Raw genomic sequence first — 18,373 nt, 5'->3', positions numbered from 1 at the left:
ATACGTATGTATGTATATGTGACATCCAAAAGCGCAAAAGAATTCGAAAAGTTAAGAGGGCATCATGGCTATTACAACTACATATGTATCTGGTATGCATCTGGTAAAAAGTGACCAGTAGGTTCTACACACACACACACACACACACACACATATATATATATATATATATATATATATATATATATATATATATATATATATATATATATATATATATATAAAATTTGTGCTCGTGCGTATTTGACGGAGAGAGAGAGAGAGAGAGAGAGAGAGAGAGAGAGAGAGAGAGAGAGAGAGAGAGAGAGAAAGTAGGCCAGGATGGGCGGTGGAAACATACACTCCACAAATTAAAATTCCACTCGTTGGATGAAAATTCGCGAGAAGTTGCATTGTGGAAATGCTGGTGAACCAGCTGAAAAAAAAAGAGAGGAAAAAAGGGGGGGCACATTTAGTCCCGAAAGCTCCCCTGACTGAAATAAATGGAAGTGTTAACAGGGACCCCGGCAGCAGCAGCTGTGGAGTCAGGGGTGGGGGAAGGGGAGAGGGGCAGGATAGGGGGGGGGAAGCTTAGGACTCCACGTATTAGTGTCTCAAGCGCTAAGAAAATATATTCTTTCTCCCGCTAGCAGAAATTCAGACAGATAGAACGGCGGGGACGTCGTCGTAAAATGTGCCTTGCACGCTGGGCTAGTGCTGAAGATTTTGTCCTCAAGCTGACAGGCCATTTGCAAGAGTTTGGCTTGTCTCCTACTTGTGTCTACATTGCCCAAAACACGGATGGATGTGTTCCGACACTCGTGGCTCCCAGAGTTCATGTGTTAACAACGCGAGGATGAATTGCCAATGAGCGAGGACTTGACTTGATTCGCGCCAGATTGAATCCAAGGTTTGATGGATTTCCGTCATTGTGTAAACTGCAACCTTAATTTTAGCAAGCTCAAGGTTTAAATCACCAGCACTGGTGTCTTCAATCAGTAATCTGTTTTCACAAAATTACAAATTTCTATTGCAACATTAATTTTAGCAAGCTTTAAGCTCAAAGTTTGAATCACCAGAATTGTTTCCTTTAAACAGCAGGTTGTTTTCACAAAATTACTCATTTCTATCGCCATTGTAGAAGCGGAAGGCGACGGAACGGGCAAATTATGTCTGAAGATTTCTAAGACACACGAAAGCGCACACAACAAAAAGGAAACGCCTTCAACGTCTTTTAAAACAGTGTTAAAGATACTTAAGAAAATATCAGGGATGTACTTGCGAAGCAAATTCCAAAATACAAGTAAAATATCTGAAATTATTTTCACGAACTTTCATGCGTAGATCAATAGAGGCAAAAGAATAAAGCCCTTTAATTTTGGTGATCCTCCGAATCCGGTCCTGGATACAGCAGGTGGGAAACAATAATTCCCGGTGACTTGGGAATTCGATGAAATGAATGCCTTTCGGTTCATTCCAGTAGGCTATATTTCAAGACTTGAAAAGTTACTCTATACTTTACTCCTCCTTCTCCATTTCCAATTAAATATTGATTTCTGATGCTTTTCAATCTACTCCTGTAGTTATTATAACTAATGATATAGAAAAAAAGCCAAAAATTCCTAGGAAATTTACAAAGAATAGAATGCCCGAAGTTACAAGAATGAAAAGGAAAAGAAAGAAAATAGTACCTGCAAGCAAGTGTGGGATTTTTCTTAGATTTTACTGGAAAGGAACCACGAAAATGTACCAATAACATCTGGACGGCTAAACATGTATCAGGTAAACAGCTTCAGATAAAAAAAAATTGAAAGCAAAATAAATAAAAATACAGTAAAATTGCAAAATAAATAAAAATACAGTAAAATTCAAGGCAAAACTAAAGTTGAAACTGTTAAAGAGACAGACTAAATCCTGTACGGAAATGAAGCACTGACGTAAATATTCAAAATAAAATGCAACATCAATATAAAAATAAAAACTGATGAAAATATAGCACAGTAGACATCTTGAAAATTAAGCTTCGATAAATTTCGCTTGGTTATACATGTTCTTCCTTTCATGCATACGCTTACTTACCCTACTGAATAGGAAAATTCGTATGTGAATGGGGTAAAAAACAAAAAACCTGAATGACAAGAGACAGTAATTAAATTACATGTCGAAAAATCTGGGAAAAACCAGAAATCCATATTGGCTAACATTCGGTGGTGGAAAAAGTTTTGAATCATGAATGCGTTAGGAAAATAATTTTGCTTTTCGGAGATACACAGAGGTACAGCACCGCGGTACATATAACGAAGTTACAACGGGCCCGGAAAAAGAGGAGAGCGCAGTGCTAGTAATTCGTGCGAAAGGAAGATGAGAATTGCTATTTGAATTGTTAATGAGTTAATCACTCAGGATAATATATTTTGTAACGATGTAGCCCAAAGTACTTTTCAATGACGTTCCACATCATGCTGACTGTCAAATGGATATGAGGATGTGAAACAAGAAAATGACATTAGATACCGCCCACTTCCCCCTCCCTCCACTGCAAAAAAAAAAAAAAATTATGCGATTATGTAACAGTCCAGCCCCCGCACCATCCTGGAAGGATAGAATTACTTTTAAAAATTACAGAAGGGGAAAAGGCTGTAGGCCTAAGTAAGCTAGCCTTATTTGTAGAACTGACAGCAATGCAACAGTCAGTACTCTGTCTTGATGATGACACCGAGAGCAATTTTAATTGTTCAGACACAAGAATCAAACTAAACCTCGCTACTGTTTCCCCACATTAAGCGTGACAGTCAGACAAACGGAATGAAAAAAAATATACACACATATACATGAAAAAGAATTTTCTCCCGAATTTCATATAGAGTTCTTGGATATGGAACTGCAAGCGAGCCCAAGAAAATGCTGAACCGAAAAGAGGAAATGCACCGCGAAGGCTAAATACTTAACTGCAGACAAGCCCTAAAATGAGAACATAAATAATGGAAGCTTAAGAATTAGGGAGGAAGAAAAAAAAAAGTGAAGGCCAAGACAGTAAGGTTGGGGGAGGGGCCTAAGAAATTGTTTCAGCTTCCCCCAGGTAAAAAGAATCTTGTCATTCTTTCACGCTCAATATTCCATAAAAACTCTACTGCGTTATTCTCTTTCGCAACCTTTACCTTAAACAGAAAGCTAACAGAAAAAAGCAAATATAAAAATATTCAATTAATGAAATACAAAAAAATATGCCTGATGTGGAACTCCAGTAACATAGGAGGTAACATGGAGGTCAAAGAAAGAAGTGGAATTCTGGTAATTCTAAAAGTATAGTTAAAAGTGATTAGATAAACATGAAACATGTACATGACAGTTCATGGTATCGGTATGACAATTCAGTTTCAGGATATAAAAATTAAAGGGAAAACATTTACATACACAACACATTATGTACATTATATATATATATATATATATATATATATATATATATATATATATATATATATATATACATACATACGTGTGTGTGTATTTGTATGTATAAACACGCATATATATCCAGTCAGATGTGTGTTTGTGACTGAAAGTAGTATAATTTGTAAACGAGGTACGTTATTATATTTATTCATGTAAAGTTTTTTTTTTTTTATAGCCAGAATGTACATTGGCCACATCAACAGGTATCAGGAATATTATTATAAATTTTTCGTATTACCCCAAAATCAAGCTGATTGATAGCACGACTTCTCTGCGCTTCCGACAATAACCCGCGAAATTTACCGAACCTCGCTATCTCTGCAACAACACTCCTACAGCATCCTTCACGTAATCGATAAATCCCGCAATCTTAATGAATCCTGGCCTTATTAAAGAGGATTCTCATGAGGCTCCACCCCAAGCCAGACTCACAAACGGCCACTTCATCACAGGCAAGTCGTTGAAACGAGAGAGGCGGGAGGGAACGAGAACGAAGACCGGAAGTCAAGTGGTCTGATAAAGATAGTTAAAGCGCGAGAGATGGAGAAGAAAAGAGGACGGATGAAGATGAGATGTCTCACGATCTAAGGATTCTCCTCCATCATTTGCATTTGTCAGTACCATCTAGTGAAATTCAGACAGAGGCAGAATATAGAAATTAGGCCAAAAGCCAAGAGCTTGGACCTATGAGGTCATTCAGCACTGAAACGGAAATTGACAGTAAAAAGGTTTGAAAGGTGTAACAGGAGGAAAACCTCGCAGTTGCACTATGAAACAATTGTTAGGGGAGGGTGGAAAGTAAGATGGGAGAAAGAATATGAATGGAGGTACAGTAAATGGAATGAAAGGGGTTGCAGCTAGGGGCCTAAGGGACGCTGCAAAGTAATGCCTACAATGCACCGCATGAGGTGCACTGACGGCACTATCCCCCTACGTGAAGTAAAATTCAGAGAGATGTTTAGAGGAAACTTTCTTTTCCCTGATACTACCGATTCTTACAAGCATCAACACACGTATTCAGAAACATGCTGTAAATATGTGTTCATATGTACAGTACCTGTGCATGTATGTAAATCAGTAAGTACGATACACTGACAACCATGCTCTTCCTCTCTTAAGATTCTTACAAGTACTATTGCTTGCAATAGAGTATTAGGATACAAGCCGCAAGTGCGTGATCATGGGTATGCTACCAGTACTTCCATTATGAATTGTCATATCAATTTTCATATACATAAAAGCTATTAACAGGGCCTTCTGCTTACCTTCCCCCAAGGGTCTTATAAGCACATACAGCGGAAGTATTATTCCTCCTGCTACTACTAGTGCTAATGACTCCACTGAGAACAACTGCACATGGTACGAACGCATTTTGAATATACTGTCTAAAACGTCTCCACCTCTATTCCACTGACACAATCCATTGACCCTCCGTCTCCTGAGACTTCGAACCTGGGAAGTTTTTTTTTCTAGTTTACACGACATGTGCAAACACTAATACATAGAATAGCTATTTGAAATTTTACAAACTTATGCATCAGTCCTTCATCTAGAGGTCCGCATGATGAAAAAACCTCATTAGAAAACTTGAAGCGAATATCACAAAGCCGCAATATTTTGAGGATTTGAATGCGCATTCGCAGACATATTTTGATATTCCCTCTCCTCCAAAGGGGAAAACAGATTTCTCGAAACGGTTGGTAAATAAATAAAAAACAAAATCAAGAAATCTGTCATTTTATTCTGCCAGTTTAATTGCATAAAGCTACATGCTCATGCGAAGCTTTTTTTTCTCTCTCTCTCTCTTTTTGATGTGGTATTTGGTATGGCAACTTGTATCAATTATTCATTTTTATGCTCACCCACTTAACATACCAAGTTCCTTTCGGAGTATTTCGTAAATCCAAAACTATATAAGTTCATTCACAGTTTTATTTACTGACCACAATGTTGGTTAATTAAAAAATGGATTTATTTTCCTATATGCAGTAATTCATCAATGATGGTTAATGTTGGTTAATTCAAAAATGGTTGATGTTGGTTAATTCAGAAATTAATTTATTCTCCTATATGCAGTAATCCATCAATGGTGGTTAATGTTGGTTAATTCAAAAATGGTTAATGTTGGTTAATTCAGAAATGAATTTATTCTCCTATATGCAGTAATTCGTCAATGACGGTCAATGTTAGTTAATTCAAAAATGGTTAATGTTGGTTGATTCAAAAAATGAATTTATTCTCCTGTATGCAGTAATTCATCAATGACGGTCAATGTTGGTTAATTCAAAAATGGTTAATGTTGGTTAATTAAAAAATGAATTTATTCTCCTATATGCAGTAATTCATCAATGATGGTTAATGTTGGCTAATTAAAAATGGTTAATGTTGGTTAATTCAGAAATGAATTTATTCTCCTGTATGACGGTCAGTGGTGGTTAATTCATAAATGGTTAATGTTGGTTAATTCAGAAATTAATTTATTCTCCTATATGTAGTAATTCATCAATGATTCAGTTGTACTAGTGGAGCTACTGTTTCTCAGAGTAAACAATACACAAATTCCAGTCTCTAAGATCAACTTTCGCAAAATGATTCACTGTTCTAAACAATATTAAACTGACAAATTGAATAACATCAGGACCACAGAGGGGTTATTTTGAGAGAGAGAGAGAGAGAGAGAGAGAGAGAGAGAGAGAGAGAGAGAGAGAGAGAGAGAGAGAGAGAGAGAGAGAGAGAGAGCACTTTAAAACGTACATTCAGAAGCCATTAATAACAGGAAGGCAATATCTCCTGTTCAGGGTTGGGAATAATAGCCTTGGCATATCAAACCACTGCATTCTGCTGAAACTCAAGGTAATCTCTGGTCTATTTCTAGAAACGCACCACTCTGTTTAAACAACTATTTACACAAACACACACACACTCTCTCTCTCTCTCTCTCCCTCTCTCTCTCTCTCTCTCTCTCTCTCTCGGGACTATGTTTCCACTTACTCTCACATTGATGAAAATCTTGTTGACACAAATACCTCACATGAAACCTCGAAAGCTTCGTTACTGAACACAGTTTAAACGACTGATCAGAAATACTACAGGAATGTGATTTCATCCACCTTAGAAATTGGTGCTAAACGAAAGTTAACAGCAATTCGAGAAAACCTTCGGAAATGGAAAGAATGACACATTGTTGAAGGATTCGCTTTCATGGAATATTATGCGTACGTAAGAACAGTCAATATTTTTCACTTATTCTGAACTAAACTATGTTGATTTTGCTTCCCTCCGGAATGACAAATATATTTTCTATATTCTCTCAGTAACCTCCTTACCTCCTTGCTTTGGCATATTTTGTTCTTATTAGTTATTTCATAACTAATCTTTTGTGACATTTGTGTATTTATTAGTCGACTATCATTAACTGTGTTATTTTCCCTTATTTTACTGCACTTCCCTTTACATGACATTGTCTTCTTTTTGTAGGGAAACATGTTGAATTCATGACACTTTCAACCCGTTTCGTATGAATGAAAGGATATTTAAACTACAACTATTATCTTCATATATATTCACTGGGGGTATCTAGCACACGTACACTCGCGTCATTTCCAACTAAATCTAAACTCAGAGTTGATTTAAGCTTCAGAAATCAGCGTGTGTACAAGTTGCTGCTTAATAGGCTTCAGGACAAGCCCTGTTTTGGTCGTTATGTATAGCATGTCAATGATAAACGATGGCGTTGCATACCAATCTTCTGAGCGTAGCGACGGGAGAGAACTAAAACAGATTTCTAATAATAATAATAATAATAATAATAATAATAATAATAATAATAATAATAATAATTAGCATTTGAGTTGCTTAGGGAAAAAGGAATAATTTACTTTAACATCTCTGCTATTCTATGTAATCTTTTTTTTTGTTATTAGTATGGTAGCAGTAGTATTGCCACATCTTATCGAAGAAAATCATTCATGAAAACAAGTGATTTCAGTCGAAAACTTTTCCTCTCGCTCTAAGAACATCATTAATACCTGTAACTTACAGAGAAGTTGAGTATTGGTCCGATTTTTTTTTTTTTTGTCTATTCGTGTGTGTATGTGTGTGTGTTAGTGTGAATTGACTTAAACTGAATTGAATATAGAATTTAGGGCAAAGGCCAAACACTGGGAACTACGAGGTCATTCAGAGCTGAAACGGAAATAGACAGTAAAACTGGTAGAAAGGCGTAACAGGAGGAAAACCTCGCAGTTGCACTATGACTCAATTGTTTGGAGAGGGTGGAAAGTAAGATGGAAGAAAGAGAATATGAAAGGAAGTACAGTAAAAGGAACGAAAGGGGTTGCAGCTAGGGGCCTACAGTGCACCGCATGAGGTGCACTGATGGCACTACCCCCTTACGGAGGTGTGTCTGTGTGTGTGTGTGTGTGTTTATGTTTATCAGCAGGATTACGCAAAAAGTTACATGTGGATTTTTACAAAAGCAATGATGAAAAGTGCGCCACGTGAATTGCAACACGTGACAAGGTTTTAGGTGAAGCCCAGAAATGGATAAGGACTTTTTTTAGGGGGGTGGGGAATGGAGGGAGAGGTGGCTTGTCCAGCCTTGGCGAAAGTTTTCAGTCTCCCAGTGAGCTCCAGTCACAATCTCTTTTCACTTACGTAATTATTAATAATATTTAACACTTAACAGACAATATTTCACGAATTGGTGGGCGCATTTTCTCCCGATACAAGAGCACGGTTAATACTGTACTGTACATACAGTATATAGATAGTAGAAATATCTTTCAAGCGTCGCAATTGAATGATTCGTCTACGCAAGGAATTTCTCAGTCCCTTATACCGCACACAAAGGCAGCCACGCTGAATCTCACAGGCGGCGAGGCGTGGAAACAAGTACTTTGCAGATTCCGCGAAATATTCCACGAACTCGCGATAGAATTTGCATCATAAGCTGGAACTCAATACCTAATCAGATAGTTTGTGTGGGAGTTTCTGCCCTCGCAATCCAGGCAATCCATCCCCTTTATCTGGGCGGAGCATCTGCATGGGGTATCTTATCTGGAAGCGGCATCTGCAAAGGGCTGAAGCCTCAGCACCCTGAGATAAAAGATGCTGAGTGCGGAGGAATAATTCCATTACAAAAGACAAGAGCTTGAGGGAGGAGCGGCAACCCGAAAAGATGCTATCTGGAAAAGCACGACAGAAAAGACGTGCCAATTTATGCAAAGGATGCCGGGGCTGTATCTGGAGAAATCATTTTAAGAGCCCTGAAGTTGCAAATTCTCTCTCTCTCTCTCTCTTCTCTCTCTCTCTCTCTCTCTCTCTCTCTCTCTCTCTCTCTCTCTCTCTCTACTTCTCCTTAAGAAAATTTAACAGATTATTTTATCTTACAGTATTCTCTTCTTCCGTAATTTACTTCCCCAAACATTGTATTGCAAAGGTGCTCTCTCTCTCTCTCTCTCTCTCTCTCTCTCTCTCTCTCTCTCTCTCTCTCTCTCTCTCTCTCTCTCTCTACTTCTCCTTAGGAAAACTGAACAGATTCTTTTATCTTACAGTATTCTCTTCTTCCGTAATCTACTCCCCCAAACACTGGATTGCAAAGGTGCTCCCTCTCTCTCTCTCTCTCTCTCTCTCTCTCTCTCTCTCTCTCTCTCTCTCTCTCTCTCTAGATCCTAACTTGTGTTCCTGCACAATAAAATATTAATTTATTCTTACAATCACGTAATTGGCCTTATTTGGAAATTCGGAGGTATATTTCTAGACGAAACTGAATGACAGGAAAGACACTATATTTGTATGATTAGGCATCTGTACTGTCACAAAAAAAAAGTAAGTACGGAGAGAGAGAGAGAGAGAGAGAGAGAGAGAGAGAGAGAGAGAGAGAGAGAGAGAGCAATACGTATGCTCAGAAACTCTGTCCAGAAAGACATTTCAATTACTGCGCTGGATAAGTATACTTGAGCTGCATACCTGACACACCCATATATACAGTATGTGTGTGTGTGTGTGTGTGTGTGTGTGTGTGTGAATTTGTAATAGCTTCAATATTCCTTAGCATCTCAAGTTCTTTACGGTTTTCGGATGCACCCGTAATCTACTCAAAAGAAAGCCCTCTTGACTCCCACGGTGGGACTGATTCCAACCCACACATGGATGTTTTAAATGTATAGTTATTGACATCAGAGATGACAGGATTTTTACCACCATTGTTGTTTATGTATCGTTAGATATTCAATGGGTTTTCTTTGTTTTAGACACTGACAGATATTGTATATTATGAGCATGCAACTCATGCATACATATCTATTTTATATATATATATATATATATATATATATATATATATATATATATATATATATATATATATATATACATATATATATATATATACATATATATATATATATATATATATATATATATATATATATATATATATATATATAATCAAATATTGCACAAATGCATGCGTTTGCGTGCGCATATTGTACAATATATATCAGCGCACAAAACAAAGAATACCCATTAAAAGTTTAACGACGCATGAACTGCTGTGTAGCAATGGCAAAACAAAGTCGTATAGCATTTTGGAAGTCTGCTAATCATAGCCATTACAGATAATGCGACGAAAATAAAAGGAACAATTAACCGAATAGACTGCGTATCACCTGTAATATCTATCATTAACAATAAAGGTCACCAAAATTCAATCGTCTTTCTGATGATATAAGGAAGCCAGCCATTAATTATCCATGCAAGAATTCAGTCAACATAATTAATTCAATAAAAGAATTGTCTGAAATCAACTGGATGCCCGTCTTCATTCATGTATGTATGAAATAGATTCATTCATGTATGTATGAAATAGATCAGTCATTTGTAACTCCATGTCTTCAGGTTTCAGTAGGTTAGAAAACAAACAGCGTAAACATTTACTAATTCAGGTTTCCCAGTTTTCAGAATCAAGCACAGTACCTCCGGCTTGAAATTTTCATCGTGACAAAAGCACAGTTTTTTCTGTTGTGTTATCAACAATATTAATTGCCTAAAGGAAAAGAAAAGCAACACTCCAGAGGGAAGAGTGAATCCTTTATTACTTCCTTCTTGCGCTCTTAAAGCAGATGTAGCCGTCAGGGGATCCACATCCTTTCCATAATTTTGATCTTCCAACTTCAACAGACCTTCTACCTTCCCTCACTTGTCTAACTACCCACTAAAACCCTCCTCCTTCCAGCGGCAGTATCTCTCGAGTGAAAAGGGTGTCGTCATGTTTAATTCATCATCCTGTGTTTTATCTGACGCAGGAGGAGGAGGAGGAGGAGGAGGAGGCGGAGGAGGAGGAGGAGGAAGAGGAGGCGGCGGCCGGAGACTGCCCGACCCACTCCGCCTCTCACCAGAAGAAATAAAATAATATCTAAGTCACCCATTGTAGCCGCCTGGAAAGAAAACGACTACCAAAACTTTATCTCCTGCCATTAAAATGTTTTACGAGATTCACCTCGGGAAGTTTTGGAAACGCATGTATTTTCATGCTTTCCCGACAACTTTTATTTTTCTTCCTGCCCTCTCTTGCTCTCGTCCATGAAATATAGGCCCCCTTCCCTACTCCCCCATTACCCCACCCCTATCCCCCTCATCCCAAAAAGTTTGGAAGATATATGCAGCTGATGCGCAAACAAAATAAGAACGAATAAAACCGAAGAGAAGTGTTTTCTTATCTTTGTTTTTATTGGTCCCCGTTCAGAGGAGGCTTCGGAGACAGGCAACGTTATTACAAGCCACAGAGCGAGAAAACTTTGCGGAATAATCTGAGGATAAGAAATCCACTCCGCTCCGCTCTGAGGATAATTCATATATACTCTCGCCGCTTTGCAGGTCACGATAAAAGAGAGGAATCAAGCGCTTGGTTAACGCCCCTGCCTTGTAAAATACCCAGGGTACAGGAACTGAAAGTAACTGGAGCAGGAGCAAAAGGTCATAATGGGATCCGACACCCTACACAAGAAGATACAATTACGGATTTCTTGGAGTTCTCGAAAAGAAATAATAGATGTTTAGACACAGCAAAATGGTTAATAAACGCACAACCTACATGAAGATCATTCAAAAAGGCTAATAATAAAGAAGAAATATGCACACTAATCTAACAGTTATTAATTCCTTGGAATTCTCGAAGAGAAATAATAGATTCTTTGACGTAGCAAAATTGTAAACAAACAACAACTTAAATGAAGATCATTCAAAAACAAACAGAAGAAACCTAAATGAAGATCATTCAAAAGGAAAATAATAATAATAGCAAAATTGCACTAAATAGACAAATAACCACCATGAAAGTGCCTTTGCAGGCTCACTGAAATAGCAGCATCCAACAACTCATTAAATAGTTAAAAACGCAAATCCCTTTTGAGTCTATACTTTCAACTTCATACAGAATACCCTTTAATGTTCTGGGCACATAAAGGTGTTTTTCCTTATATATAAAGATGTGGATTAAAGCGTTTAATGTGCATACATTACCAACTTTTTGTTTGGCCTAAATAAACATTCTTGTAATATAACTTTTTTTTTGTGGACTTTCGCAATTTTTCCGTCATATAACGTTTTGTAATTCCCATGTTCTTAAAATGACCCGGAAATGATCGCGTAGTTGAGAGAGAGAGAGAGAGAGAGAGAGAGAGAGAGAGAGAGAGAGAGAGAGAGAGAGAGAGAGAGAGAGACTGCTCTACATGAACATAACTATATAAAATTACCAGTGTACTCCCCAAAACGCATAATAATAACAATATATAATTCATACCCCTGAGGAAAGGAAGAACCACGTATTTATAATTAACGCAATTAAATCTTGAAGATGCTCCGGACGCATAATTGCTTGGCTGCGTAAATCGTAATCACATCCGCTAATGGGGAAGAAAGGCGCAAAATTATCATCATATTCTCGTAATCAAGGAAAACCACAAAATGATATTCCCGCGAGAATGGCTTTGCCTTCAACTTTGGTGCTTGAAGGAACGAAAAAAAGAAGGAGCGCGCGAGAGCGCTTCACTGCAGTCGGAGAGGAGCGCACCCAAATGTAATATGAAATAAATTAACGCCGCGATGTTCAGATGTTTTATCCGCTTTGACATGAAACTGTGCAACCCATTAAAAGACGCATCAAACTCGACGTGGAGGGTTGCCCGGATGGTTTCGCCCATCCTTCCCTCAGGCGCTGTTTCCTCCTCCTCCTCCTCCTCCTCCTCCTCCTCCACCTCCTCCTCCTGTCGCGTTCCCTCCAGGAGGGGCCTTCGCGATGCCGGTCTAATGAGGGAACTTTGCATATATGCCAGGGAGCAGAAATTTCGGCAGGAGGAAACTTAGGGCACCTGTGCGCTCCTTCTACGACCCCGATAATGGAATTCGTGGGGGAACAGCCCCCTCCCCCATATCCCCCACTCCCACCCCAAACCCATCTTTAAATGTTGGGGGTTATAGTAGGATGGGATATCCCACTGCGCCAAAGTGGGTCGTAAGGGATCGGAGCAGCCATTTTACTATATTTCCATAAGACTTATTGCACTCTGGAGTTGCTTTGTCAAAGTGAATGTCCCGTTAGCGTCAGTCTCCCTTTTCTCTGCCTTCTTCTTCTTCTTCTTCTTCTTCTTCTTCTTCTTCTTCTTCTTCTTCTTCTTCTTCTTCTTCTTCTTCTTGAAAAACGAAAGTGATCTGTTACGCCTCACCCGATTCAACAAGTGGGTCTACAATTCTTCGAGGGCGTTTCTTATTCTTTCCTTAATGCTTGAGAACATCGTTAATGGCTCTCCTGTATACTGACACTGACAGCGTCACAGACACTAAGAGCTTTAAATTTATAATAGTTATGATAAGTAACTATCAGCGTTCTAGGTCGTCTATGGGCACTGGAACACTGGACATGGAATATCCACAAGTTTGGACTCAGATGGAGCAAAATAGTGTGTCTTGGAGTTCTGGCGTAAGTGACAGGTCACAATGAGATCCAAGAGCCCTTGAAGTGAGAATGTAAAGTGGGATACTCATTTACAGCGAGTATGTAGAATTGGACATTCACTTACAATGAGTATGCATAGTGGGATATTCATTTACAACGAGTACGTAAAGTGGGATATTCATTTACAATGAGTATGTAAGGTGGGATATTCATTTACAATGAGTGTGTAAAGTGGGATATTCATTTACAACGAGTATGTAAAGTGGGATATTCATTTACAATGAGTATGTAAAGTGGGATATTCATTTACAACGAGTACATAAAGTGGGATACTCATGTACAAAGAGTATGTAAAATGGGACATTCATTTACAACGAGTATTCAAAGTGGGATACTCATTTACAGCGAGTATGTAAAGTGGGATATTCATTTACAACGAGTATGTAAAATGGGACATTTATTTACAACGAGTATGTAAAGTGGGATATTCATTTACAAAGAGTATGTAAAGTGGGATATTCATTTACAATGATTATGTAAAGTGGGATATTTATTTACAACGAGTATGGAAAATGGGATATTCATTTACAATGAGTATGTAAAGTGGGACATTCATTTACAACGAGTATGTACAGTGGGATATTCATTTACAACGAGTATGTAGATCTGGATATTCATTTTCAACGAGTATGTAAAGTGGAATACTCATTTACAAAGAGTATGTAAAACGGGACATTCATTTACGAGTTTGTAAAGTGTGACACTCATTTACAACGACTATGTGAAATGGGACATTCATTTACAACGAGTATGTATGGGATATCCAAACAAAACAAAAGAGGAAATGGTAGACCTGGAAAATCAAATGACTAGCCCCTCTTAAAGTTCAAGAAACGTAAACAACGCTTGTCGAAAGACTAAATGGCAACACCAGTGTGTGTGTAAAAAAAAAAAAAAAAAAAAAAACACATAAATGTACCCAGTATGCCAAAATAGCTTCTACGGTCACTCTCAAATCTTAGCTGTTCTCCTACCGCCACCAATACCCTTTCCATTCCCATTCCTTACTTTTTTCTATCGCTGAGCAGACTTCAATATGAATCTATACCTCTACAACCAATGAAAAAAATAATCAGATTATTTCATCTGGATCGAAAAGTCAAGTTACAGAGCACATCTGGGTAGATGAAATGGAAACCCAAGTAATGCATGAAAAATAGGTTTATAATTCCTGTCACTCTCTCATACACACGAACGCAAAGAGATATTCCTGTTAAACACCTCATAATCAACCATCGATCGTTGCAAACAGATGTCGCACAAAATATCTATTCAGATTCAAATGCAGTCACCTGCCAGTGTACAGTAAATGCACCCAGGCACAGACTAGTTCAGGTAAACCACACCCCACCCTCCCTGCAAATTGAGACTTCATGAAGAAGCGTTATGAAACACACCTTGAGGCTATAATAAAAATTAAGACCCTACACAAGAATTGAATATTTGGGTTGTCAATGTTTCTTAGAGAGAGAAATTCCATCTCTTTGTGTCGTCATAAATTGTCATAGTGAAAAGACTCCCCAGTGTCTCCTTCCTGATCGCAAATAAATAGGTTCCAATTAATCCGTTCCTGTGCTCTCTCACAAAGAAGGACCACTTTTCCTTGCACTTGAGATTAACTAAAGGCTATAGTTTGAAACCAAAGGAAGGTACTATTTCAAGATGAATTCTTAGGTTCGAACGGCCTTCTATTACTGCGCACGCTAGTGTACCTACCCGTTGGTTCTTGCTTCTGCTATCTAGTAAAATTTAATTTTCAGTTTAAAGATCCAACTTTTCATTTCGAAGTTCTAACTTTCTTTTTGATATCTTTGACATCAAACTTTTATTTTAAGCTAAAACTTTCTTTTTGATATCAAGTCACTCGGGAATTTTGTTCGTTATTATGAATACCTTCTGTATTTAATATCAATTATTTCATTCTGTATAGACAAAGTTGAAATCTACCCAATAGTTTCTTATTAACCATGCGATTAGGGGAAGTACACCAACACCAGTATCCCGGGACACATTTATGCATCCGTCTCTTGATGGGTTCAGACCGTCATCAGAATTATTCTTAATGAAAAGTTCAATGCTTTATAGTAAAGTTATCGTTTGCTGAAGTAGCTCGTTCTTTTTCAAGAGTCATAGTATATGTAGATAATTTCTGTATTCTTGGTAACAAAACATTCCAGGATAATATGAAAATACTTGAATGTGTAATCTAACAAAAAAGGCCTGCAAAACCTACAGTGAATTTAGCTTTAACATGACGTACACTCTAAACCAGCAGTATTGTATAACACACGGATTTCAGAGACTCTACACAGCATATGAAGCCTCACTGGCCATATAATCAATTCAATTTCTATTAGACCAAGCGAGAAGTGTCTCTTACTTTAAATGCTTTGCGAATTGTCCGATAATTTGTAAAGGTTGTCATGGAAAATAACATTTTCACTTAGTGTGCATAAAGAATTACAATGATAATCCACGACGTGGGTTTGGGGGTAGCGTAACAGTAAGAAATATACTTAAGACCTCAAAACTATGACATCCAAATTTGCGGCTTGATTAAATAATGTGATTTATCAATCTTATCACCATTTTCTAATAGTTACGAACTCAGTGTGACAATGCTTTGGTATGTTATGCTTTTCCATATGAGATTCATGAAGAACAATCTTTCCTTGAAAAAGATTAGAAGATTCATATTATTTTCTGCTCATCAAATCAGAGTAAAGCATTGGCTGATATTCTGACGAATATCAATATGAGGCTGATCACGATTCGTTATACGACACACTAGAATGTAAAGAACAAAATATAGAATTTAGGCCAAAGGCCAAGCACTGGGACATATGAGGTCATTCAGAACTGAAACGGAAATTGACATTAAAAAGGTTTGGAAGTTTTAACGGGAGGAAAACCTCGCAGTCGCACTACGAAACAATAGTTAGGAGAGTGAGGAAAGTAAGATGGAAGACAGAGAATACGAACGAAGATACAGTAAAAGGAATGAAAGGGGTTGCAGCTAGGGGCCGAAAGGACCCTACAAAGAACCTCAAGTAATGCCAACAGTGCAAGGCATGAGGTGCACTGACGGCACTAGCCCCCTGTGGGGACTAGGATGTAAAGGAAAAGAAGATTAAGAACCCTTCTCACTAATCTTCTAAATCTGAACCAAAGACTCATGACGACTAGGTGTCCTTTACACTTTATATCTACTTATCTTCTTCTTCTTGCCAACTTGTTCCCATTTTTATATGGGGTCGCCGTGATGCCTTCTTTTTGAAGGACTTTGATTTGGCTTTGGGGTTAGACTTTGTAGTCCCGATCGGCTGCCCTGCCTGACATCGCTTAGACCCCGGTATTGTGTACATGTATTGTACCAGTTCACCAGCGCTCTTTCTATAAAACACTATATCGGAATCTCGCTTCCCTCCCGCTGGGCAGCCTACGTAAAGAACCAAGTCGGGGTCGAAAAAGGTTGAACATTCCGCGAGCTGAGGAGTCTGGTGCGAAATCTCTCTCTCTCTCTCTCTCTCTCTCTCTCTCTCTCTCTCTCTCTCTCTCTCTCTCTCTCTTTACAGGGTTTTTCTTTCTCCGCTAAACGCTAAACGCTTATTTTTCTGGGGGACCGCGGCATTTCTCTTCCACTTTTTTTTCGCGTTTGCCTATATTTTCCCAGGAGTTTGCTTTCAGGGTAAACGGCAGAGTTTTTCTCTTTAAAACTTTTTCATTTACAACATTTTTCCTTATTTTCTCAAAAGTCTGTTTTTACCGTTAGCGTTTTTCCGTGAAATTTTTGGACTTTTAAGGTTGGGAGAGAATGTGTTTTGAAAGAACATCATAATGAATACTTTCATTGTTCAGGGTATGACAATTTAAAAATATAGAATAAATTTTCACATTTTATTATACAATGACATTTTATCGAAATTATCAATTGGATATGTACGGTATTACATCATTCTCAAATACTCAAGGATGTATTACCTCAAATTTGGAAGATATCGTTAACTCGGAACTACTTTATTCTATTACGACTTGACTATCGTTTCTCACTTTATTTTGTTTTTCTAGAACCTATAACTTCGTGTTGGCAAGACATCAAAAAAGGCAATTCTACAATAATATTCTAGCTAACGTTCCTTATAAAACAACATTCTAGTTAACTTTCCTTATACAAGATACAATAACTTTTATACATACATACATACTGTATATACAACATACAATAATATTTTATATATATATATATATATATATGTATGTATATATATATATATATATATATATATATATATATATATATATATATATATATATATATATATATATATATATATATATATATATATATATATATATATATATATATATATATATATATGTGTGTGTGTGTGTGTGTGTGTGTGTGTGTGTGTCTCTATTATATCGTTTGTTTTGAAAACAGCGTTGGCTTTTCACATTATTTCTTGGCATTATGATAACGATAAATTAACAAAACAAACAAGAAAAATAAAATTAAGAAAAATATGAAATGACAATTTTTAGGTAAATTCAAAATCCCCAATGTTATTTCCACAAACCTTAGAGCAATCAATTGTGCCTCCGGCAAACAGGGACTTGTAAGCTGGACATCTCCCAACCCCCTCAACCCCTGGCTGAAACCAGACGCCCACCACCTCCCACCCACTCCGCGTGAGGTTGGAGGGGGAGAGGTTGGGAAATGGGGTCAGGGGGTGAATCTCGTGTAAGCGAAGGTCATCAAAGACACTTTCATTATAATCCTAATTGGAATTGGAAGGCTGGTGGGTCGTGAAAAGCAATTCCTACTGTTCTTCCAAATTTCTTCAGAGGATATCACACACACACACACATACACATACACGTGCACACAAATACACACAGCCACAGGCACTCACCCTTTTTCTC

General features: G+C 37.7%; 1 long non-coding RNA gene across 1 annotated transcript in view; it reads right to left on the bottom strand.

The window, feature by feature from the left end:
* The window catches only part of LOC136830763 (uncharacterized), an 870,103-nt gene that overhangs the window by 578,860 nt on the left and 272,870 nt on the right, over positions 1-18,373 (bottom strand). The window lies entirely within an intron of this gene.

This window comes from Macrobrachium rosenbergii, chromosome 47 (genome assembly GCF_040412425.1).
Source record: "Macrobrachium rosenbergii isolate ZJJX-2024 chromosome 47, ASM4041242v1, whole genome shotgun sequence".
Classification (NCBI taxonomy): domain Eukaryota; kingdom Metazoa; phylum Arthropoda; class Malacostraca; order Decapoda; family Palaemonidae; genus Macrobrachium; species Macrobrachium rosenbergii.
The sequence above is the reverse complement of the archived record's forward strand: the minus strand, read 5'-3'. Positions and strand labels throughout refer to the sequence as shown.